Source organism: Leuresthes tenuis, unplaced genomic scaffold (genome assembly GCF_036924035.1).
Source record: "Leuresthes tenuis unplaced genomic scaffold, fLeuTen1.0.hap1 SCAF_6, whole genome shotgun sequence".
Lineage (NCBI taxonomy): Eukaryota > Metazoa > Chordata > Actinopteri > Atheriniformes > Atherinopsidae > Leuresthes > Leuresthes tenuis.
This window is the reverse complement of record NW_027325360.1, coordinates 33,149,795-33,176,327: the sequence shown is the minus strand read 5'-3', so window position 1 is coordinate 33,176,327 and position 26,533 is coordinate 33,149,795. Positions and strand designations below refer to the sequence as shown.

At 41.2% G+C, this 26,533-nt stretch overlaps 4 non-coding genes across 4 annotated transcripts; 2 read left to right on the top strand and 2 right to left on the bottom strand.

Annotated features, from left to right (window-relative positions):
• Nucleotides 1–1,653: 1,653 nt before the first annotated feature.
• Nucleotides 1,654–1,767, top strand: LOC140310526 (U5 spliceosomal RNA). Its single transcript, XR_011916586.1, has one exon. It is a non-coding gene; the product is annotated as a U5 spliceosomal RNA (small nuclear RNA).
• Nucleotides 1,768–2,077: 310 nt separating this feature from the next.
• LOC140310463 (U2 spliceosomal RNA) lies at nucleotides 2,078–2,261 on the top strand. The gene has a single exon (XR_011916531.1). It is a non-coding gene; the product is annotated as a U2 spliceosomal RNA (small nuclear RNA).
• Nucleotides 2,262–5,508: 3,247 nt separating this feature from the next.
• LOC140310525 (U5 spliceosomal RNA) lies at nucleotides 5,509–5,622 on the bottom strand. The gene has a single exon (XR_011916585.1). It is a non-coding gene; the product is annotated as a U5 spliceosomal RNA (small nuclear RNA).
• An 11,054-nt stretch (nucleotides 5,623–16,676) lies between these two features.
• On the bottom strand, nucleotides 16,677–16,790 carry LOC140310695 (U5 spliceosomal RNA). The gene has a single exon (XR_011916741.1). It is a non-coding gene; the product is annotated as a U5 spliceosomal RNA (small nuclear RNA).
• Nucleotides 16,791–26,533: the final 9,743 nt, after the last annotated feature.

The window sequence follows — 26,533 nt, the reverse complement described above, 5'->3', positions numbered from 1 at the left end:
TCGGATTCCTGAAGAATGAGTCTGGTTCTTTCTCATAATACAAAGTTTGTTGTTTATTGTTGAAACTTCATCAGAAGTGAAGAAACAAATGAATGCCTATCAACAAATGTGGGATCTAAACTCTAGTGCTTCCTCTAAAATAATTTCCTTTCTCAATTTAGAAATGTGTGTGTGTAAGACACCAAAACGGCTTTCTTTTCTCTACACCCTGCACTATGAGCACACACACCAAATCAGAAAGGCTTTTTTCTCTCTTTTCTACATTATGGACTGTGGGGACACAAAACCGCTCTCTCTCTTTTTTTTTTTTTATCGTGTGCCAGGGCGTTGTCTCACGTATTAGATTATGCTTAAGATACGAATGGGTTTATCAGTCACATCAGAATCCATACATACTGATCCTCCCGTAATAAAATGGTCGGATCTTATCAAACACACTTTGTTTCTTGTGACAATCAAGTCAGTGAAACAGCGTATACACGTCAAGACACTGAATCAAGTTTGCCACAAGAACTCATAAGTTTGGCAGTATTGCTCTGCCGTCAGCAATCATACACCCATTTTATTTTCGTGAGACATGTGCAAGCACCTGTTCATCTACTGTTCTATCACTATGAATTAGTGATCTATTATCAATAAGGATACTTCTACAACTACTATCAAAATATGTCCGGACTTCTTATGTTGTCAGTTGCTATATATGAATAAGTGGGTAGCTACTGACAAGCATTAAGCATGTCACACAGCCCAAACATATAACATTTCAGGACACACCACACAGTTAACAACCACAGTGAAGCGTGTCAAAGCCCAAACATGTAACATTCAACAGGACACTTACACAACACATTCAAATCAAACAGTCAGACAACATACAAGAACATATACCCCAGCCGGCATTGCTCCCTGCCTATTTTCGTACAGCACACTATGTGTGCGCACACCTTTATTCACAAACTCTTCAACTTATACTCTTTTACCGAAGCTGCTACAGCTCGATTGGCCGAATACCCTTTGATCCTATTTCGGTGAATTTGACATCTGCCTTACATATAACAGATTAGCGGTTTAGCAGTTTTAATTTAGTTTGAGTGAAGGAATTCATTTTATAGCAAAATCCGAAATCGTGAAGAACTCATGAAAGTAAGCTTATTCTCGGATTCCTGAAACTTTAGATTTGCTCTTTCTTTTACTGCAAAGTACAACGTTGTTTTTTTTGTTTAAATCTTTCTAGACATGGTAAATATTAAGGACAAAGCAGTTTTTACATAGTTTGAGTGAAGGAATTCATTTATAGATAAAATCCCAAGAGTCTGCTGAGAAAAGAGAGTGAATGCGAAGTAGACTTTAACACGGCTATGGGAGCGAGCCGAGTGTGGGCTAACCGGGAGAATTGCTTGAAAGAAACGCGACACCGAATGAGCGATCAGAACAAAGCCTCAATACGGGATTCTCGTGGTGTTTTTGTTGCTGCCTTGTCTTTTGCACAGAGTAAAAGACAAGGCAGCCATCGAATAGGGCCCGATTGTTCCTAGTTGGTCAGCCGAGGAGCAAGGGGGGGAGGAGCAAGCATCTCAACCAAGCAAAGCTCACCATGGGGAAGGTGGCTATGCCAACTAGCCTGATGCCCTGCTCCCGCAGTGACGGATAATCGTACTCTGGTTTCTCTTCATAACGTACAAGTCTTTCGCCTTTTACTAAAGATTTCTGTGGAGAGCAGCACTAATGAGTTGTTTCTATTTTTGGCAGGCTTCACCTTTGCGGGTGAAGCCCTTTCTGTCTGTGCAAAAGAAATCTTCTTACTGTGCAAGAGTGACTTCTCTGAGTAGAGTCGCCTTACTTGTTGCGACTGTGCCGATGTTCGAAGCTGGAGTGCAAAGTTGTTGCTTGAATGGTGCTTGCTGGAGCGTGCGGGAGTGCAAAGTTATACCATTTAAAAGGGCTGAAGAGTGCTCAGTGCAGCGGGTGGGGCGGAGGTGCAACGTGACACTCTGGCCACCTATGGCCATAAAAAGAACATTGCTACAAGTGCGCATTGTGCCAGCAAGGGCCCTCAGACCTGAACCAGTGGACAGTTATCGCTTCTCGGCCTTTTGGCTAAGATCAAGTGTAGTATCTGTTCTTATCAGTTTAATATGTCCTCTATACGAGGACAACATATTAAATGGATTTTTAAGAATAGGAGTTGAAAAAGAAGCTTGCTCCGTTCACTCCAAGCCTCGACCCGGTACTGCAGTGCCGCTGGGAACGGTGCGCTCTCCTCTGCTCTTGTGAAAAAGCAAACAGCGGTGCAGGATGGAAGTTTCAGGGAGCCCAAGATGAAACTTTCTTTTAATCTGCTGAGAAAAGAGAGTGAATGCGAAGTGGACTTTAACACGGCTCTGGGAGCGAGCCGAGTGCGGGCTAACCGGGAGAATTGCTTGAAAGAAACGCGACACCAAATGAGTGGTCAGAAGAAAGCCTCAATATGGTGTTCCCGTGGTGTTTGTGGCTACCTTGTCTTTTGCACAGAGTAAAAGACAAGGCAGCCATCGAATAGATTGTTTCTACTTGGTCAGCAGGGGGGGGGGGGGGGGGGGGGGGGGGGGGGGGCAACGGTCTCAACCAAGCAAAGCTCACCAAGTAGGAACAATCGGGCCCTTTTCGATGGCTGCAACACCTGAAAGAGATATTGATGCGAGACCCGATAAAATGCTTTTTCAAAGTCTAAATTTAAGATGACAAGCCGGGTGTTTCTGTCTCTAGCGTAATCAATGATGTCTCGAATCAGTACGAGGCTGTCGGTGAGTTGTCTCCCTGAGATGGTACAAGCTTGGTCTGGGTGAATTACCTCCTCTAAAACAGAGGACATCCGTGTCGCTAAAACCTTGCTAAAAAGTTTACAGTCAAAGTTTAAAAGTGTGATGGGCCTCCAATTCTTTAGGTCAGTCTTATAATTTTTTTTATAAAGTAGAGTCACTATTCCCACTCTAAAACTGTCAGGCAGTCGGTCGAGTTTTTCAAAATCTTTAAAAACATCTAAAATGTCTGATGATAAAAGGTCCCAATAGGTCAGATAGAATTCTGCAGGAAGACCGTCTAAACCCGGAGCTCGACTTCTCTTAAAACCTGTTAGGCATTTTTTTAACTCTAAAGCAGTAAAATTCTGTGTCAAGTGTGCATTCTCTTTTACGGTTTTGTCAACGAATTTTAAGATTTCTGCCGATGTTTCCAAGTGCACAGGTTTCTCTTTGTACATGTTACTATAAAAGGTATGTACAGTTTCAATCATCTCTTGTGTGGATTTTGTTAAAAACCCATCTTCTCTTTTTAGATTTTGAATACACTCCTTTTTATTTATAACTTTCTTTCTTTTTCACCTTCCTCAATTTCCTGCTCCCTGCTTCTTACAAAAATTAATTTACTCTTTATTTCTGCTGAAACTGACATTTCCTTTTTGACATCTTTGATTTCTTCTTTAAAGTCTATGCCACACTGATTTAGTTTAAAGTAGCGCTGTAAGCGTTTATGTAGTCCCATCATACATCTATTCTCTTTCCTTTTTTTACGTTTACCTTGCTGTTTAAAAAAAGTCTGTGTCGTTTCCTTCACCATTTCCCACCATTGTGCATGTGTTTCGTAGAGGTCTTGAAGGGTCTGCCTTTATAACATTCCCTGTACTGACTGACTATGATTTCATCCTCCAACAGGGAACAGTTGAGTTTCCACAGACCACTTCCTACCGTCGCACCAGAAGGGGGTGAAAGGGTGCAGGAGAGCATAAGGTGGTCTGAAAAGAAAACAGGGGTTAATCTAACATCAGTGGGTGGGCAATCTCTAGTAAAGAAATAATCAATGCGAGAGGCTCTGGTGCCATCATGACTAAACCAGGTGAAGCCCTCCTCTCTGGGATGCATGGTTTTAAAACAGTCAGTAAGCTTAAAATCCCTGCATATGCCCTGAAGTAAAATCGAAGTCTTATCCACTTTAAAATCTACCCCTGCTCTTTTTCTATCTTTCCTGCTCAAGATACAGTTAAAATCCCCTCCTACAACTAAAGGTACTTGCCCTAGCATGTAAAGCTGTATATCTTCTAACAGGTCATACCTTTCATTTTTTCCATTGAAACCATAAATATTTAAGAGGTTAAAGTCTTGCCCCATAAAATTCAAGTGTGCTAAAAGTGCCCGTCCGTCTCTCACCACTGTGCTACCTTTCACCAGAACATGCGGATTTTTAATTAGAATGGCCACACCATCATTTTTATTTTGATTTGAGCCACTCCATATCGATAAATGGGGCCACATTTCCTCCCATTGTCTATGGTTTTTTAAAAAAGGTAGTCCACATTCTTGTATTAAAAACACATCTGATTTTATGGAGTCTAAGAAGGATTAAATACTCTGGGCTCTTGTCTTTGATTTCACACTTCTCACATTTAGTTTTGAGAAGGTGAGAACCATTAAAAGCATAAAGGAAAGTAGGTTTTCGTTTTTCTAAGTTATCAAAACAAATTACACACAGGTTATTTCTTGGGAAACTAGCTCTTCCTTCATTTCTTTAGGTGAAAAGTGAGTAGGGTGATCTATATTTCCTTTTCGGACTCTCGGTGTTGGCCTCTGACGCAATGTTGCATTTAACTTTGAGTCCCTGGGGGTTGATTGCAGAGCTGAAGTTAAAAAGGAGACCTCATTTGGTGAGTCGGAGGGGAAGACTCTAGGTTCTTCCACTGAAGAACTGTCTGAAAGGGACCTAACCCTTCCCCTCTTCTCTGATACCACTGGGGAATCAGAGGCTCAGATGCCGTCCTCTTCGGCTGTTGACCTTCGGGGAGGTGAGTATCTTCACTAGACTCACCTGTCTGCTCTTCCTCCTCATTTAGCGTAGCTCCACCCTCTGCCTGTGAATTCTCACAGACTTCAACACTGAGTGGTGAGGCCTGTACAGACCCCTCCCCTTTTTGCTCCTCACTTCCAATCCAAGCTTTTGGCGGGAAGTTTGAATTTATTGGGTCAACCTCTTCACTTTGTTCACCAACTGCCACCTTTGGTCCTTCTCTTTGTTGGCTTGACTGTGGCTTTACCGTCTTTAATTTGTTGGCAAAAGATTTAGGGCAATCTCTGAAGAGGTGATTTAATTCTCCACAGAGATTACATTTCCTGCCATTTGGACACTCTCCAAAAGTTTGCCCAATTTCTCTGCTCTTCCCACATAACACCTTGGTACAAGCCTCAACCAGGTGCCCATGCTCACCACACTTGCGGCAGAACTTGGGCTGCCCCTGGTAGTGGATGTAACCTCGGTTTTCAAGGTGGACAGAGTGTCGCCCACCCGCTGCACTGAGCACTCTTCAGCCCTTTTAAATGGTATAACTTTGCACTCCCGCACGCTCCAGCAAGCACCATTCAAGCAACAACTTTGCACTCCAGCTTCGAACATCGGCACAGTCGCAACAAGTAAGGCGACTCTACTCAGAGAAGTCACTCTTGCACAGTAAGAAGATTTCTTTTGCACAGACAGAAAGGGCTTCACCCGCAAATGTGAAGCCTGCCAAAAATAGAAACAACTCATTAGTGCTGCTCTCCACAGAAATCTTTAGTAAAAGGCGAAAGACTTGTACGTTATGAAGAGAAACCAGAGTACGATTATCCGTCACTGCGGGAGCAGGGCATCAGGCTAGTTGGCATAGCCACCTTCCCCATGGTGAGCTTTGCTTGGTTGAGATGCTTGCTCCTCCCCCCCTTGCTCCTCGGCTGACCAACTAGGAACAATCGGGCCCTATTCGATGGCTGCCTTGTCTTTTACTCTGTGCAAAAGACAAGGCAGCAACAAAAACACCACGAGAATCCCGTATTGAGGCTTTGTTCTGATCGCTCATTCGGTGTCGCGTTTCTTTCAAGCAATTCTCCCGGTTAGCCCACACTCGGCTCGCTCCCATAGCCGTGTTAAAGTCTATTTCGCATTCACTCTCTTTTCTCTGCAGACTCTTGGGATTTTATCTATAAAATGAATTCCTTCACTCAAACTATGTTAAAACTGCTTTGTCGTTCATATTTACCATGTCTAGAAAGATTTAAACAAAAAAAACAACGTTGTACTTTGCAGTAAAAGAAAGAGCAAATCTAAAGTTTCAGGAATCCGAGAATAAGCTTACTTTCATGAGTGCTTCACGATTTCGGATTTTGCTATAAAATGAATTCCTTCACTCAAACTAAATTAAAACTGCTAAACCGCTAATCTGTTACATGTAAGGCAGATGTCAAATTCACCGAAATAGGATCTAAGGGTATTCGGCCAATCGAGCTGTAGCAGCTTCGGTAAAAGAGTATAAGTTGAAGAGTTTGTGAATAAAGGTGTGCGCACACATAGTGAGCTGTAAGAAAATAGGCAGGGAGCAATGCCGGCTGGGGTATATGTTCTTGTATGTTGTCTGACTGTTTGATTTGAATGTGTTGTGTAAGTGTCCTGTTGAATGTTTGGGCTTTGACACTTCACTGTGGTTGTTAACTGCGTGGTGTGTCCTGAAATGTTATATGTTTGGGCTGTGTGACATGCTTAATGCTTGTCAGTAGCTACCCACTTATTCATATATAGCAACTGACAACTTAAGAAGTCTGGACATACTTTGATAGTAGTTGTAGAAGTATCCTTATTGATAATAGATAAACTAATTCATAGTGATGGAACAGTAGATGAACAGGTGCCTGCACGTCTCACGAAAATAAAATGGGTGTATGATTGCTGACGGCAGAGCAATACTGCCAAACTTATGAGTTCTTGTGGCAAACTTGATTCAGTGTCTTGACGTGTATACGCTGTTTCGCTGACTTGATTGTCACAAGAAACAAAGTGTGTTTGATAAGATCCGACCATTTTATTATGGGAGGATCAGTATGTATGGATTCTGATGTGACTGATAAACCCATTCGTATCTTAAGCATAATCTAATACGTGAGACAACGCCCTGGCACACAATCAAAAAAAAAAAGAGAGAGCGGTTTTGTGTCCCCACAGTCCATAATGTAGAAAAGAGAGAAAAAAGCCTTTCTGATTTGGTGTGTGTGCTCATAGTGCAGAGTGCAGAGAAAAGAGAGAAAAGAAAGCCGTTTTGGTGTCACGGGTGTTGTGACTTACACACACACATTTCTGAATTGAGAAAAGAAATTATTTTAGAGGAAGCAGTAGAGTTTAGATCCCACATTTGTTGATAGGCATTCATTTATTTCTTCACTTCTGATGAAGTTTCAACAATAAACAACAAACTTTGTATTATGAGAAAGAACCAGACTCATTCTTCAGGAATCCGAAAATAAGCACGAATTCGGATTCTCCTATAAAACGAATTAATTAACTCAAACCAAGTTAAGACTGCTTTGTCCTTCATAATTATTCATGTCTAATCAAGTTTCAACGATAAACAACGTTGTACTTTGTAGAATGAGAAAGAACTTCTTCAGCAATAAGCATCTCTCGACATATGACGAAATACAGATTTTGCTATAAAATTAATTTCTTCTATCAGCGTGACTTAAAACTGTTTGTCCTCCTTATTTATCCACTTCAAATCAAGTTTCAACAATTAAAAAAAAATTGTAGTTTGAGAAAGAACAACTTAATCTTCAGCAATCAGTATAAAAAGAGGGTAACAAAAGGTGCAAATGCCAACCATACATCACTAAAAGGTGGAGCGGAAGTATTCAGCTGCAAGTAGGTGTGAATGTTCGACCATAATTTGTAAAAAGTGGGTAAGAAAAGGTTCGAATGCCCGACTAAATATTAACAAAAGCGGGAGGAGAGGTCTTCGGATGAGAGTGGGTGAGAATTTCCTACCATACAAGTATGGTGGAGAGGAAGCTGTGATTGGCCGACAATAGTAAAAAGCAGGTGAGAAAAGGTGCGAATGTCAAAACATACATGATCAAAACAGGGAGCGGAGGTGTTTGGCTGCGACAAGGTGTGAATGTCCACCCATAATTAATGAAAAACGGGCAACAAGTAGGTTCGAATGCCCAACCATACATCATCAAAAGAAGGAGTGGATGTGTTCGGCTTCAAGAAGGTATGAATGTCCATCAATAATTGCTATAAAACATGAAAGAAAATTTTCGAATATCAAACCGCACATAATCATAAGCGGGAGAGGAGGTGTTCCGCTGCAAGAAGGTGTGAATATCCACCCATAATTACTGAAAAATGGGTAAGAAAAGGTGCAAATGCCCAACCATACATCATCAAAAGCAGGAGTGGATGTGTTCGGCTACAAGAAGGTTTGAATGTCCGACCATAGTTTGTAAAAAGCGGGTAAGAACAGGTTTGTATGCCCGACTGTACACAATCAAAAGAGGGAGCGGAGTTGTTCAGCTACAAGAAGGTGTGAAAGTCCGACCATGGTTTGTAAAAAGCGGGTAAGAACAGGTTCGTATGCCCGAATATACACCATCAAATGCGGGAGCGGAGGTGTTCGGCTGTGAGTAGGTGTGAATCTCCAACCATAATTGCTGAAAAATGTGTTAGAAAAGGTAAGAATGCCGGTCCATACATCATCAAAAGCGGGAGAGGTGGTGTTCGGCTGCAAGTAGGTGTGAATGTCCAGCCATAATTACTCACAAATGGGTAAGAAAAGGTAGTATTGCCAGACCATACATGATCAAAACAGGGAGCGGAGGTGGTTAAGCTGCAATAAGGTGTTAATGTCCGACTAAAGTTTGTAAAAAGCGGGTAAGAAAAGGTGCGAATGCCCGACAATGTATGATCAAAAGAGGGAGCGGAGGTTTTCGGCTGAAAGAAGGTCTGAATGTCCAACCATAATTTGTAAAAACCGGGGAAGAAAAGGCTCGAAAGCCCGACTATACACCATCAAAAGCTGGAGCGGAGGTGTTCAGCTGCAAGAAGGTCTGAATGTCCATCAATAATTGCTAAAAAACATGAAAGAGAATTTTCGAATATCAAACCGCACATGATAATAAGCGGGAGAGGAGGTGTTCAGCTGCAAGAAGGTGTGAATGTCCACCCATAATTACTGAAAAATGGGTAAGAAAAGGTGCGAATGCCCAAACATACACCATCAAAAGAGGTAGCGGAGGTGTTCCGCTGTAAGAAGGTGTGAATGTCCGATCATATTTGGTAAAAAGCGGGTAAGAAAAGGTTAAAATACCCGACTGTACACAATCAAAAGAGGGAGCAGAGTTGTTCAGCTAAGAGAAGGTGTGAAAGTCCGACCATGGTTTGTAAAAAGCGGGTAAGAAAAGGTTCGTATGCCCGAATATACACTATCAAAACCGGAACCGTAGGTGGTCGGCTGCAAGAAGGTGTGAACGTCCGACCAAAGTTTGTGAAAAAGCAGTTAAGAAAAGGTTCGAATATCTAACCAAACATAATCAAAAGCGGGAGCAGAGCTGTTCGACTGCAAGTAGGTGTGAATGTCAGAGAATAATTTGCAAAAAGCTGATGAGAAAGGGTGAGAAATCCCGACTATACACCATCAAATGCGGTAGCGGAGTTGTTCGGCTGTGAGTAGGTGTGATTCTCCAACCATAATTGCTGAAAAATGTGTTAGAAAAGGTAAGAATGCCGGTCCAAACATCATCAAAAGCGGGAGAGGTGGTGTTCGGCTGCAAGTAGGTGTGAATGTCCATTAATAATTGCTTTAAAACATGAAAGAAAATTTTCGAATATCAAACCTTACATGATCATTAGCGGGAGAGGAGGTGTTCAGCTGCAAGAAGGTGTGAATATCCACCCATAATTACTGAAAAATGGGTAGGAAAAGATGCGAATGTCCAACCATAAATCATCAAAAGCAGGAGTGGAGTTGTTCAGCTACAAGAAGGTATGAAAGTCAAACCATGGTTTGTAAAAAGCGGGTAAGAGAAGGTTCGAATACCCGAATATATACCATCAAAAGCGGAAGCGGAGGTGTTCGGCTGCAAGAAGGTGTGAACGTCCGACCAAAGTTTGTAAAAAGCGGGTAAGAAAAGGTTTGAATATCCAACCGAACATAATCAAAAGCGGGAGCAGAGCTGTTCGACTGCAAGTAGGTGTGAATGTCAGATCATAATTGCTGAAAAATGTGATAGAAAAGACTAGAATGCCGGACAATACATCATCAAAAGCGGGAGAGGTGGTTTTTCGGCTGCAAGTAGGTGTGAATGTCCAGCCATAATTACTCACAAACGGGGGAAGAAAAGGTAGTATTTCCAGACCACACATGATCAAAACAGGGAATGGAGGTGGTTCAGCTGCAAGGTGTGAATGTCTGACTAAAGTTTGTAAAAACCGTGTAAGACATGGGGCGAATGCCCGACAATGTATGATCAAAAGAGGGAGCGGAGGTTTTCGGCTGCAAGGTCTGAATGTCCAACCACAATTTGTAAAAATCGGGGAAGAAAAGGCTCGATAGCCCGACTATACACCATCAAAAGCGGGAGCAGAGGTGTTCAGGTGCAAGAAGGTCTGAATGTCCGACCAAAAATTACTGAAAAATGGGTAAGAAAAGGTGCGAATGCCAAATCATACATCATCAAAAGCAGTAGCGGATGTGTTCGGCTACAAGAAGGTTTGAATGTCCAACCATAGTAAGTAATAGGCGGGTAAGAAAAGGCTCGAATGCCCGACTATATACCATCAAAAGCGGAAGCGGAGGTGTTCGGCTGCAAGACGGTGTGAACGTCCGACCAAAGTTTGTAAAAAGCAGTTAAGAAAATGTTCGAATATCCAACCAAACATAATCAAAAGCGGGAGCATAGCTGTTCGACTGCAAGTAGGTGTGAATATCAGAACATAATTTGCAAAAAGCTGTTGAGAAAGGGTGAGAATGCCCGACTATACACTATCAAATGTGGGAGCGGAGTTGTTCGTCTGTGAGTAGGTGTGAATGTCCGACCATAATTGCTGAAAAATGTGTTAGAAAAGGTAAGAATGCCGGACCATATATCATCAAAAGCGGGAGAGGTTGTGTTCGGCTGCAAGTAGGTGTGAATGTCCAGCCATAATTACTCACAAACGGGTAAGAAAAGGTACTATTGCCAGACCATATATGATCAAAACAGGAAGAGCGAGAAGGTTTGAATGTCCGACTAAAGTTTGTAAAAAGCGGGTAAGACAAGGTGTGAATGCCCGACAATGTATGATCAAAAGAGGAGCGGAGGTTTTCGGCTGCAAGAAGGTCTGAATGTCCACCCATAATTACTGAAAAATGGGTAAGAAAAGGTGCGAAAGCCCAACCGCACATGATCATAAGTGGATGAGAAGGTGTTCGACTGCAAGTAGGTGTGAATGTAAGATCATAATTTGTAAAAAGCGGGTAAGAAAAGGTAAGAATGCCCAACCATAAATTATCAAAAGCGGCAGCAGAGTTTCGGCTGGTATTTATCAATGTCTAGATAGATTTCAACAAAAAACAACGTTGTACTTTGCAGTAAAAGAAAGTGCAAATCAAAAGTTTTAGGAATCCGAGAATAAGCTTATTTTCATGAGTTCTGCACGATTTCGGATTTTATGTATAAAATGAATTCCTTCACGCAAACTAAGTTAACACTGCTTTGTCCTTCATATGTACCCATTTCTACATATATTTCAAGCATAAACTTCCTCATACTACCCTGAAGGAGAAAGAGCCACACTTGTGATTAAGCCATACGCCCCTTTTGAGGAGTTCTAGATGGTTTGGGATTTTATCTATAAAATTAATTCCTTCACTCAAACTATGTTAAAACGGCTTTTACCTTCATATTTATCAATGTCTCGATAGATTTAAACAAAAAAAACAACGTTGTACTTTGCAATAAAAGAAAGAGCAAATCAAAAGTTTTAGGAATCCGAGAATAAGCTTATTTTCATGAGTTCTGCACGATTTCGGATTTTATGTATAAAATGAATTCATTCACTCAAACCAAGTTAAAACTGCTTTTTCCTTCATATTCATCAATGTCTAGATCGACTTCAACAAAGAACAACATTGTATTTTGCAGTAGAAGAAAGAGCAAAACTGAAGGATCAGGAATCCGAGAATAAGCTTCTTTTCATACGTTCTGCATGATTTGGGATTTTATGTATAAAATGAATTCCTTCACTCAAACTAAGTTAACACTGCTTTGTCCTTCATATGTACCCATTTCTACATATATTTCAAGCATAAACTTCCTCATACTACCCTGAATGAGAAAGAGCCACACTTGTGATTAAGCCATACGCTCCTTTTGAGGAGTTCTGCATGATTTGGGATTTTATCTATAAAATCAATTCCTTCACTCAAACTATGTTAAAACGGCTTTTACCTTCATATTTATCAATGTCTCGATAGATTTAAACAAAAAAAACAACGTTGTACTTTGCAGTAAAAGAAAGAGCCAATCAAAAGTTTTAGGAATCCGAGAATAAGCTTATTTTCATGAGTTCTGCACGATTTCGGATTTTATGTATAAAATGAATTCATTCACTCAAACCAAGTTAAAACTGCCTTTTCATTCATATTTATCAATGTCTAGATCGACTTCAACAAAGAACAACATTGTATTTTGCAGTAGAAGAAAGAGCAAAACTGAAGGATCAGGAATCCGAGAATAAGCTTATTTTCTTATGGGCAAGTGGGAACTGCTTTGTCCTTCATATTTATCAATGTGTAGATGGATTTCAACTTCTTCTACTGCAAAGTCCAATGTTTTTCTTTGTTGAAGTCGATCTAGACATTGATGAATATGGAAGGACAAAGCAGTTTTAACTTGGTTTGAGCAAAGCAATTCATTTTATAGCAAAATCCGAAATCGTGCAGAACTCATGAAAGCAGGCTTATACTGGGATTCCTGAAACTTTAGATTTGCTCTTTCTTTTACTGCAAAGTACAACGTTGTTTTTTTGTTTAAATCTTTCTAGACATGGTAAATATGAAGGACAAATCAGTTTTAACATAGTTTGAGTGAAGTAATGCATTTTATAAGCAAAATCCCAAATCATGCAGAACTCACGAAAAGCTTTTTCTCGCTTTTCACTGCTTTTTACAAACTTTGGTCGGACTTTCACACCTTCTTGCATCCGAACACCTCCGCTTCCGCTTTTGATGATGTATATTCGGGCATTCGAAACTTTTATTACCCGCTTTTTACAAACCATTGTCGGACTTTCACACCTTCTTGCAGCCGAACACCACCTCTCCCGCTTTTGATGATTTATGGTCCAGTATTCTTACCTTTTCTTACACATTTTTCAGCAATTATGGTCGGACATTCACACCTACTCACAGCTGGACACCTCCGCTCCCGCTTTTGATCATACAATGTCGGGACATCGCTCCTTATCTTACCAGCTTTTTACAAACTTTAGTCGAACATTCACACCTTCTTGCAGCTGAACACCTCCGCTCCCGCTTTTGATGATGTATAGTCGGGCTTTCGAGCCTTTTCTTACCCGGTTTTTACAAATTATGGTTGGACATTCAGACCTTGCAGCCGAACACCTCCGCTCTCTCTTTTGATCATACATTGTCGGGCATTCGCACCTTGTCTTACCCGCTTTTTACAAACTATAGTCAGACATTCACACCTTGCAGCTGAACCTCCGCTCCCTGTTTTGATCATGTATGGTCTGGCAATACTACCTTTTCTTCCCCCATTTGTGAGTAATTATGGCTGGACATTCACACCTACTTGCAGTCGAACAGCTCTGCTCCCGCTGTTGATTATGTTTGGTTGGATATTCGATCCTTTTCTTAACTTCTTTTTACATATTTTGGTTGGACGTTCACACCTTCTTGTAGCCGAACACTTCCACTCCTGCTTTTGATGATGTATGGTTGGGCATTCACACCTTTTTTTTGCCCATTTTTCAGGAATTATGGGTGGACATTCACACCTTGCAGCTGAACACCTATCCCACTTATGATCATGTGCGGTTCGATTTTCGAAAAGTTTCTTTCATGTTTTCTAGCAATTATTGATGGACATGTAGACCTTCTTGCAGCTGAACACCTCCGCTCCCGCTTTTGATCATACATTGTCAGGCATTCGCACCTTGTCTTACCCACTTTTTACAAACTTTAGTCGAACAGTCACACCTTTTTGCAGCCGAACACCACCTCTCCCGCTTTTGATGATGTACGGTCCAGCATTCTTACCTTTTCTAACACATTCTTCAGCAATTATGGTCGGACATTCACACCTACTCAGAGCCGAACACCTCCGCTCCCGCATTTGATGGTGTATAGTCGGGCAGTCTCACCCTTTCTCATCAGCTTTTTACAAATTATGATCTGACATTCACACCTGCTTTTGATAATGTATTGTTAGGCATTCGCACCTTTTTTTTTACCCATTTTTCATGAATTATGGGTGGACATTCACACCTTCTTGCAGCCGAACACCTCCTTATGATCATGTGCGGTTTGATATTCGAAAATTTACTTTCTTGTTTTCTAGCAATTATTGATGGACATTCAAACCTTCTTTTTGATGGTGTATAGTCGGGCTTTCGAGCCTTTTCTTCCCGGTTTTTACAAACCATGGTCGGACTTTCACACCTTCTTGTAGCCGAAAAACTCCGCTCCCGCTATTGATTGTGTACAGTCGGGTATTTTAACCTTTTCTTACCCGCTTTTTACCAACTATGGTCGGACATTCACACCGTCTTACAGCGGAACACCTCTGCTCCCGCTTTTGATGGTGTATAGTCGGGCATTCGAACCTTTTCTTACCCGCTTTTTACAAACTATGGGGGGACATTCAAACCTTCTTGTATCCGAAAACCTCCGCTCTCTCTTTTGATCATACATTGTCGGACATTCGCACCTTTTCTTACCCGCTTTTTACAAACCATGGTCGGACTTTCACATCTTCTTGTAGCCGAACACATCCGCTCCCGCTATTGATTGTGTACAGTCGGGTATTTTAACCTTTTCTTACCCGCTTTTTACCAACTATGGTCGGACATTCACACCTTCGTACAGCGGAACACCTCCGCTCCCTCTTTTGATGGTGTATGTTCGGGCATTCAAACCTTTTCTTACCCGCTTTTTCCAAACTATGGTCGGCTATTCACAGCTTCCTCTCCACCATACTTGTATGGTGGAATATTCACACCCACTTGCATCCGAAGACCTCCGCCCCAAATTTTGTTGATATTTAGTCGGACATTCGCACCTTACCCGCTTTTGGAAAACTATGGCCTTCTCGCAGCCAAACACCTCTGATCTCGCTTTTGATGATGTAAGGTTGGGCATTCAGACCTTGCTTCACCTGCTTTTCACCAAATATAGTCGGACATTCACACCTTCTTGCAGCCAAACACTTCCGCTTTTAGTGTTCTATGAGGCATTCACATATTTTTTTTCACCGTATTTTATAGATTATGGTTGGAAATTCTCACCCACTCTCATCTGAAGACCTCTCCTCCCGCTTTTGTTAATATATAGTCGGGCATTCAAACCTTTTCTTACCCTCTTTTTACAAATTATGGTCGGACATTCACACCTACTTGCAGCCGAATACTTCCGCTCCACCTTTTAGGTATGTATGGTTGGCATTTGCACCTCTTTTTATACTGATTGCTGAAGATTAAGTTGTACTTTCTCAAACTACAACATTTTTTTATTTGTTGAAACTTGATTTGAAGTGGATAAATAAGGAGGACATAAAGTTTTAAGTCAGGCTGATAGAAGGAATTAATTTTATAGCAAAATCTGTACTTCGTCATATGTCGAGAGATGCTTATTGCTGAAGAAGTTCTTTCTCATTCTACAAAGTACAACGTTGTTTATCGTTGAAACTTGATTAGACATGAATAAATATGAAGGACAAAGCAGTCTTAACTTGGTTTGAGTTAAGGAATTCGTTTTATAGGAGATTCCGAATTCGTGCATAACTCCTAAAATAGAGCTTATTTTCGGATTCCTGAAGAATGATTCTGGTTCTTTCTCATAATACAAAGTTTGTTGTTTATTGTTGAAACTTCATCAGAAGTGAAGAAATAAATGAATGCCTATCAACAAATTGACCTTCTGTTGACCTTCGGGGAGGTGAGTATCTTCACTAGACTCACCTGTCTGCTCTTCCTCCTCATTTAGCGTAGCTCCACCCTCTGCCTTTGAATTCTCACAGACTTCAACACTGAGTGGTGAGGCCTCTAAAGGCCCCTCCCCTTTTTGCTCCTCACTTCCAATCCAAGCTTTTGGCGGGAAGTTTGAATTTATTGGGTCAACCTCTTCACTTTGTTCACCAACTGCCACCTTTGGTCCTTCTCTTTGTTGGCTTTACTGTGGCTTTACCGTCTTTAATTTGTTGGCAAAAGATTTAGGGCAATCTCTGAAGAGGTGATTTAATTCTCCACAGAGATTACATTTCCTGCCATTTGGACACTCTCCAAAAGTTTGCCCAATTTCTCTGCTCTTCCCACATAACACCTTGGTACAAGCCTCAACCAGGTGCCCATGCTCACCACACTTGCGGCAGAACTTGGGCTGCCCCTGGTAGTGGATGTAACCTCGGTTTTCAAGGTGGCCAGAGTGTCGCCCACCCGCTGCACTGAGCACTCTTCAGCCCTTTTAAATGGTATAACTTTGCACTCCCGCACGCTCCAGCAAGCACCATTCAAGCAACAACTTTGCACTCCAGCTTCGAACATCGGCACAGTCGCAACAAGTAAGGCGACTCTACTCAGAGAAGTCACTCTGCACAGTAACAAGATTTCTTTTGCACAGACAGAAAGGGCTTCACCCGCAAAGGTAAAGCCTGCCAAAAATAGAAACAACTCATTAGTGCTGCTCTCCACAGAAATCTTTAGTAAAAGGCGAAAGACTTGTACGTTATGAAGAGAAACCAGAGTACGATTATCCGTCAATGCGGGAGCAGGGCATCAGGCTTGTTGGCATAGCCACCTTCCCCATGGTCCCCATTTTTTTGCTTGGTTGAGACGATTGCCCCCCCCCCCCCCCCCCCCCCCCCCTTGCTCCTCGGCTGACCAAGTAGGAACAATCGGGCCCTATTCGATGGCTGCCTTGTCTTTTACTCTGTGCAAAAGACAAGGCAGCAACAAAAACACCACGAGAATCCCGTATTGAGGCTTTGTTCTGACCGCTCATTCGGGGTCGCGTTTCTTTCAAGCAATTCTCCTGGTTAGCCCACACTCGGCTCGCTCCCATAGCCGTGTTAAAGTCTACTTCGCATTCACTCTCTTTTCTCAGCAGACTCTTGGGATTTTATCTATAAAATGAATTCCTTCACTCAAACTATGTGAAAACTGCTTTGTCCTTAATATTTACCATGTCTAGAAAGATTTAAACAAAAAAAACAACGTTGTACTTTGCAGTAAAAGAAAGAGCAAATCTAAAGTTTCAGGAATCCGAGAATAAGCTTACTTTCATGAGTTCTTCACGATTTCGGATTTTGCTATAAAATGAATTCCTTCACTCAAACTAAATTAAAACTGCTAATCTGTTATATGTAAGGCAGATGTCAAATTCACCGAAATAGGATCAAAGGGTATTCGGCCAATCGAGCTGTAGCAGCTTCGGTAAAAGAGTATAAGTTGAAGAGTTTGTGAATAAAGGTGTGCGCACACATAGTTAGCTGTACGAAAATAGGCAGGGAGCAATGCCGGCTGGGGTATATGTTCTTGTATGTTGTCTGACTGTTTGATTTGAATGTGTTGTGTATGTGTCCTGTTGAATGTTACATGTTTGGGCTTTGACACGCTTCACTGTGGTTGTTAACTGTGTGGTGTGTCCTGAAATGTTATGTGTTTGGGCTGTGTGACATGCTTAATGCTTGTCAGTAGCTACCCACTTATTCATATATAGCAACTGACAACATAAGAAGTCTGGACATACTTTGATAGTAGTTGTAGAAGTATCCTTATTGATAATAGATCACTAATTCATAGTGATAGAACAGTAGATGAACAGGTGCTTGCACATGTCCCACGAAAATAAAATGGGTGTATCATTGCTGATGGCAGAGCAATACTGCCAAACTTATGAGTTCTTGTGGCAAACTTGATTCAGTGTCTTGACGTGTATACGCTGTTTCGCTGACTTGATTGTCACAAGAAACAAAGTGTGTTTGATAAGATCCGACCATTTTATTACGGGAGGATCAGTATGTATGGATTCTGATGTGACTGATAAACCCATTCGTATCTTAAGCATAATCTAATACGTGAGACAACGCCCTGGCACACGATAAAAAAAAAAAAAAGAGAGAGAGCGGTTTTGTGTCCCCACAGTCCATAATGTAGAAAAGAGAGAAAAAAGCCTTTCTGATTTGGTGTGTGTGCTCATAGTGCAGAGTGTAGAGAAAAGAAAGCCGTTTTGGTGTCACGGGTGTTGTGACTTACACACACACATTTCTAAATTGAGAAAGGAAATTATTTTAGAGGAAGCAGTAGAGTTTAGATCCCACATTTGTTGATAGGCATTCATTTATTTCTTCACTTCTTATGAAGTTTCAACAATAAACAACAAACTTTGTATTATGAGAAAGAACCAGACTCATTCTTCAGGAATCCGAAAATAAGCTCTATTTTATGAGTTATGCACGAATTCGGATTCTCCTATAAAACGAATTCCTTAACTCAAACCAAGTTAAGACTGCTTTGTCCTTCATATTTATTCATGTCTAATCAAGTTTCAACGATAAACAACGTTGTACTTTGTAGAATGAGAAAGAACTTCTTCAGCAATAAGCATCTCTCGACATATGACGAAATACAGATTTTGCTATAAAATTAATTCCTTCTATCAGCCTGACTTAAAACTGTTTGTCCTCCTTATTTATCCACTTCAAATCAAGTTTCAACAATTAAAAAAAATTTGTAGTTTGAGAAAGAACAACTTAATCAGTATAAAAAGAGGTGCAAATGCCAACCATACATACCTAAAAGGTGGAGCGGAAGTATTCAGCTGCAAGTAGGTGTGAATGTTCGACCATAATTTTTAAAAAGCGGGTAAGAAAAGGTTCGAATGCCCGACTATATATTAACAAAAGCGGGAGGAGAGGTCTTCGGATGAGAGTGGGTGAGAATTTCCAACCATAATCTATAAAATACGGTGAAAAAAAATATGTGAATGCCTCATAGAACACTAAAAGCGGAAGTGTTCGGCTGCAAGAAGGTGTGAATGTCCGACTATATTTGGTGAAAAGCAGGTGAAGCAAGGTCTGAATGCCCAACCTTACATCATCAAAAGCGAGATCAGAGGTGTTTGGCTGCAAGAAGGCCATAGTTTGCCAAAAGCGGGTAAGGTGCGAATGACCGACTAAATATCAACAAAAGTGGGGGCGGAGGTCTTCGGATGCAAGTGGGTGTGAATATCCCACCATACAAGTATGGTGGAGAGGAAGCTGTGAATGGCCGACCATAGTAAATGGCGGGTGAGAGAAGGTGCGAATGTCAAACCATACATAATCAAAACAGGGAGCGGAGGTGTTCTGCTGTAAGAAGGTGTGAATGTCCAACCATAGTTGGTAAAAAGCGGGTAAGAAAAGGTTAAAATACCCGACTGTACATAATCAATAGCGGGAGCGGAGTTGTTCGGCTACTAAAAGGTGTGAAAGTCCGACCATGGTTTGTAAAAAGCGGGTAAGAAAAGGTACGAATGCCCGACAATGTATGATCAAAAGAGGGAGTGGAGGTTTTCGGCTGCAAGAAGGTGTGAATGTCCATTAATAATTGCTTTAAAACATGAAAGAAAATTTTCGAATATCAAACCTTACATGATCATTAGCGGGAGAGGAGGTGTTCAGCTGCAAGAAGATGTGAATATCCACCCATAATTACTGAAAAATGGGTAGGAAAAGATGCGAATGTCCAACCATAAATCATCAAAAGCAGGAGTGGAGTTGTTCAGCTACAAGAAGGTATGAAAGTCCAACCATGGTTTGTAAAAAGCGGGTAAGAGAAGGTTCGAATACCCGAATATATACCATCAAAAGCGGAAGCGGGGGTGTTCGGCTGCAAGAAGGTGTGAACGTCCGACCAAAGTTTGTAAAAAGCAGTTAAGAAAAGGTTTGAATATCCAACCGAACATAATCAAAAGCGGGAGCAGAGCTGTTCGACTGCAAGTAGGTGTGAATGTCAGATCATAATTGCTGAAAAATGTGATAGAAAAGACTAGAATGCCGGACAATACATCATCAAAAGCGGGAGAGGTGGTTTTTCGGCTGCAAGTAGGTGTGAATGTCCAGCCATAATTACTCACAAACGGGGGAAGAAAAGGTAGTATTTCCAGACCACACATGATCAAAACAGGGAATGGAGGTGGTTCAGCTGCAAGGTGTGAATGTCTGACTAAAGTTTGTAAAAACCGTGTAAGACAAGGGGCGAATGCCCGACAATGTATGATCAAAAGAGGGACCGGAGGTTTTCGGCTGCAAGGTCTGAATGTCCAACCATAATTTGTAAAAATCGGGAAAGAAAAGGCTCGAAAGCCCGACTATACACCATCAAAAGCGGGAGCAGAGGTGTTCAGGTGCAAGAAGGTCTGAATGTCCGACCAATAATTACTGAAAAATGGGTAAGAAAAGGTGCGAATGCCAAATCATACATCATCAAAAGCAGGAGCGGATGTGTTCGGCTACAAGAAGGTTTGAATGTCCAACCATAGTAAGTAATAGGTGTGTAAGAAAAGGCTCGAATGCCCGACTATACACCATCAAAAGCGGAAGCGGAGGTGTTCGGCTGCAAGACGGTGTGAACGTCCGACCAAAGTTTGTAAAAAGCATGAAGAAAATGTTCGAATATCCAACCAAACATAATCAAAAGCGGGAGCAGAGCTGTTCGACTTCAAGTAGGTGTGAATATCAGATCATAATTTGCAAAAAGCTGATGAGAAAGGGTGAGAAATCCCGACTATACACTATCAAATGTGGGAGCGGAGGTGTTCGTCTGTGAGTAGGTGTGAATGTCCGACCATAATTGCTGAAAAATGTGTTAGAAAAGGTAAGAATGCCGGACCATATATCATCAAAAGCGGGAGAGGTTGTGTTCGGCTGCATGAAGGTGTGAATATCCAGCCATAATTACTCACAAACGGGTAAGAAAAGGTACTATTGCCAGACCATATATGATCAAAACAGGGAGCGGAGGTGGTTCAGCTGCAAGAAGGTTTGAATGTCCGACTAAAGTTTGTAAAAAGCGGGTAAGACAAGGTGTGAATGCCCGACAATGTATGATCAAAAGAGGAGCGGAGGTTTTCGGCTGCAAGAAGGTCTGAATGTCCACCCATAATTACTGAAAAATGGGTAAGAAAAGGTGCGAAAGCCCAACCGCACATGATCATAAGTGGATGAGAAGGTGTTCGACTGCAAGTAGGTGTGAATGTAAGATCATAATTTGTAAAAAGCGGGTAAGAAAAGGTAAGAATGCCCAACCATAAATTATCAAAAGTGGCAGCAGAGTTTCGGCTGGTATTTATCAATGTCTAGATAGATTTCAACAAAAAACAACGTTGTACTTTGCAGTAAAAGAAAGTGCAAATCAAAAGTTTTAGGAATCCGAGAATAAGCTTATTTTCATGAGTTCTGCACGATTTCGGATTTTATGTATAAAATGAATTTCTTCACGCAAACTAAGTTAACACTGCTTTGTCCTTCATATGTACCCATTTCTACATATATTTCAAGCATAAACTTCCTCATATTACCCTGAATGAGAAAGAGCCACACTTGTGATTAAGCCATACCTCCCTTTTGAGGAGTTCTGCATGGTTTGGGATTTTTTCTATAAAATTAATTCCTTCACTCAAACTATGTTAAAACGGCTTTTACCTTCATATATATCAATGTCTCGATAGATTTAAACAAAAAAACAACGTTGTACTTTGCAATAAAAGAAAGAGCAAATCAAAAGTTTTAGGAATCCGAGAATAAGCTTATTTTCATGAGTTCTGCACGATTTCGGATTTTATGTATAAAATGAATTCATTCACTCAAACCAAGTTAAAACTGCTTTTTCCTTCATATTTATCAATGTCTAGATCGACTTCAACAAAGAACAACATTGTATTTTGCAGTAGAAGAAAGAGCAAAACTGAAGGATCAGGAATCCGAGAATAAGCTTCTTTTCATACGTTCTGTATGATTTGGGATTTTATGTATAAAATGAATTCCTTCACTCAAACTAAGTTAACACTGCTTTGTCCTTCATATGTACCCATTTCTACATATATTTCAAGCATAAACTTCCTCATACTACCCTGAATGAGAAAGAACCACACTTGTGATTAAGCCATACGCCCCTTTTGAGGAGTTCTGCATGATTTGGGATTTTATATATAAAATCAATTCCTTCACTCAAACTATGTTAAAACGGCTTTTACCTTCATATTTATCAATGTCTCGATAGATTTAAACAAAAAACAACGTTGTACTTTGCAGTAAAAGAAAGAGCCAATCAAAAGTTTTAGGAATCCGAGAATAAGCTTATTTTCATGAGTTCTGCACGATTTCGGATTTTATGTATAAAATGAATTAATTCACTCAAACCAAGTTAAAACTGCTTTTTCCTTCATATTTATCAATGTGTAGATGGATTTCAACTTCTTCTACTGCAAAGTCCAATGTTTTTCTTTGTTGAAGTCGATCTAGACATTGATGAATATGGAAGGACAAAGCAGTTTTAACTTGGTTTGAGCAAAGCAATTCATTTTATAGCAAAATCCGAAATCGTGCAGAACTCATGAAAGCAGGCTTATACTCGGATTCCTGAAACTTTAGATTTGCTCTTTCTTTTACTGCAAAGTACAACGTTGTTTTTTTGTTTAAATATTTCTAGACATGGTAAATATGAAGGACAAATCAGTTTTAACATAGTTTGAGTGAAGTAATGCATTCTATAAGCAAAATCCCAAATCATGCAGAACTCACGAAATGCTTTTTCTCGCTTTTCACTGCTTTTTACAAACTTTGGTCGGACGTTCACACCTTCTTGCATCCGAACACCTCCGCTTCCGCTTTTGATGATGTATATTCGGGAATTCGAACCTTTTTTTACCCGCTTTTTACAAACCATTGTCGGACTTTCACACCTTCTTGTAGCCGAACACATCCGCTCCCGCTATTGATTGTGTACAGTCGGGTATTTTAACCTTTTCTTACCCGCTTTTTACAAAGTATGGTTGGACATTCACACCTTCGTACCTCCGCTCCCTCTTTTGATGGTGTATGTTCGGGCATTCAAACCTTTTCTTAACCGCTTTTTAAAACCAGGGTCGGACTTTCACACCTTTTAGTAGCCGAACAACTCCGCTCCCGCTTTTGATCATACAATGTCGGGACATCGCTCCTTGTCTTACCAGCTTTTTACAAACTTTAGTCGAACATTCACACCTTCTTGCAGCTGAACACCTCTGCTCCCGCTTTTGATGGTGTATAGTCGGGCTTTCGAGCCTTTTCTTCCCCGATTTTTACAAATTGTGGTTGGACATTCAGACCTTGCAGCCGAAAACCTCCGCTCCCTCTTTTGATCATACATTGTGGGGCATTCGCCCCTTGTCTTACACGGTTTTTACAAACTTTAGTCAGACATTCACACCTTGCAGCTGAACCACCTCCATTCCCTGTTTTGATCATGTGTGGTTTGGAAATACTACCTTTTCTTCCCCCGTTTGTGAGTAATTATGGCTGGACATTCACACCTACTTGCAGCCAAAAAACCACCTCTCCCGCTTTTGATGATGTATTGTCCGGCATTCTAGTCTTTTCTATCACATTTTTCAGCAATTATGATCTGACATTCACACCTACTTGCAGTCGAACAGCTCTGCTCCCGCTTTTGATTATGTTCGGTTGGATATTCAAACCTTTTCTTAACTGCTTTTTACAAACTTTGGTCGGACGTTCACACCTTCTTGCAGCCGAACACCTCAGCTTCCGCTTTTGATGGTATATATTCGGGTATTCGAACCTTCTCTTACCCGCTTTTTACAAACCATGGTTGGACTGTCATACCTTCTTGTAGCTGAACAACTCCACTCCTGCTTTTGATGATTTATGGTTGGACATTCGCATCTTTTCCTACCCATTTTTCAGTAATTATGGGTGGATATTCACACCTTCTTGCAGCTGAACACCTCCTCTCCCGCTAATGATCATGTAAGGTTTGATATTCGAAAATTTTCTTTCATGTTTTAAAGCAATTATTAATGGACATTCACACCTACTTGCAGCCGAACACCACCTCTCCCGCTTTTGATGATGTATGGACCGGCATTCTTACCTTTTCTAACACATTTTTCAGCAATTATGGTTGGAGAATCACACCTACTCACAGCCGAACAACTCCGCTACCGCATTTGATGGTGTATAGTCGGGATTTCTCACCCTTTCTCATCAGCTTTTTGCAAATTATTCTCTGACATTCACACCTACTTGCAGTCGAACAGCTCTGCTCCCGCTTTTGATTATGTTTGGTTAGATATTCGAACCTTTTCTTAACTGCTTTTTCACAAACTTTGGTCGGACGTTCACACCTTCTTGCAGCCGAACACCTACGCTTCCGGTTTTGATAGTGTATATTCGGGCATACGAACCTTTTCTTACCCGCTTTTTACAAACCATGGTCGGACTTTCACACCTTCTCTTAGCTGAACAACTCCGCTCCCTCTTTTGATTGTGTACAGTCGGGTATTTTAACCTTTTCTTACCCGCTTTTTACAAAGTATGGTTGGACATTCACACCTTCGTACCTCCGCTCCCTCTTTTGATGGTGTATGTTCGGGCATTCAAACCTTTTCTTAACCGCTTTTTAAAACCAGGGTCGGACTTTCACACCTTTTAGTAGCCGAACAACTCCGCTCCCGCTTTTGATCATACAATGTCGGGACATCGCTCCTTGTCTTACCAGCTTTTTACAAACTTTAGTCGAACATTCACACCTTCTTGCAGCTGAACACCTCTGCTCCCGCTTTTGATGGTGTATAGTCGGGCTTTCGAGCCTTTTCTTCCCCGATTTTTACAAATTGTGGTTGGACATTCAGACCTTGCAGCCGAAAACCTCCGCTCCCTCTTTTGATCATACATTGTGGGGCATTCGCCCCTTGTCTTACACGGTTTTTACAAACTTTAGTCAGACATTCACACCTTGCAGCTGAACCACCTCCATTCCCTGTTTTGATCATGTGTGGTTTGGAAATACTACCTTTTCTTCCCCCGTTTGTGAGTAATTATGGCTGGACATTCACACCTACTTGCAGCCAAAAAACCACCTCTCCCGCTTTTGATGATGTATTGTCCGGCATTCTAGTCTTTTCTATCACATTTTTCAGCAATTATGATCTGACATTCACACCTACTTGCAGTCGAACAGCTCTGCTCCCGCTTTTGATTATGTTCGGTTGGATATTCAAACCTTTTCTTAACTGCTTTTTACAAACTTTGGTCGGACGTTCACACCTTCTTGCAGCCGAACACCTCAGCTTCCGCTTTTGATGGTATATATTCGGGTATTCGAACCTTCTCTTACCCGCTTTTTACAAACCATGGTTGGACTGTCATACCTTCTTGTAGCTGAACAACTCCACTCCTGCTTTTGATGATTTATGGTTGGACATTCGCATCTTTTCCTACCCATTTTTCAGTAATTATGGGTGGATATTCACACCTTCTTGCAGCTGAACACCTCCTCTCCCGCTAATGATCATGTAAGGTTTGATATTCGAAAATTTTCTTTCATGTTTTAAAGCAATTATTAATGGACATTCACACCTACTTGCAGCCGAACACCACCTCTCCCGCTTTTGATGATGTATGGACCGGCATTCTTACCTTTTCTAACACATTTTTCAGCAATTATGGTTGGAGAATCACACCTACTCACAGCCGAACAACTCCGCTACCGCATTTGATGGTGTATAGTCGGGATTTCTCACCCTTTCTCATCAGCTTTTTGCAAATTATTCTCTGACATTCACACCTACTTGCAGTCGAACAGCTCTGCTCCCGCTTTTGATTATGTTTGGTTAGATATTCGAACCTTTTCTTAACTGCTTTTTCACAAACTTTGGTCGGACGTTCACACCTTCTTGCAGCCGAACACCTACGCTTCCGGTTTTGATAGTGTATATTCGGGCATACGAACCTTTTCTTACCCGCTTTTTACAAACCATGGTCGGACTTTCACACCTTCTCTTAGCTGAACAACTCCGCTCCCTCTTTTGATTGTGTACAGTCGGGTATTTTAACCTTTCCTTACCCGCTTTTTACCAACTATGATCGGACATTCACACCGTCTTACAGCGGAACACCTCCGCTACCTCTTTTGATGGTGTATGTTCGGGCATTCGAACCTTTTCTTAACCGCTTTTTAAAACCAGGGTCGGACTTTCACACCTTTTAGTAGCCGAACAACTCCGCTCCCGCTATTGATTGTGTACAGTCGGGTATTTTAACCTTTTCTTACCCGCTTTTTACCAACTATGGTCGGACATTCACACCTTCTTACAGCGGAACACCTCCGCTCCCTCTTTTGATGGTTTATGTTTGGGCATTCGAACCTTTTCTTACCCGCTTTTTACAAACTATGGTCGGACATTCAAACCTTGTAGCCGAACACATCCACTCGTGCATTTGATGATGTA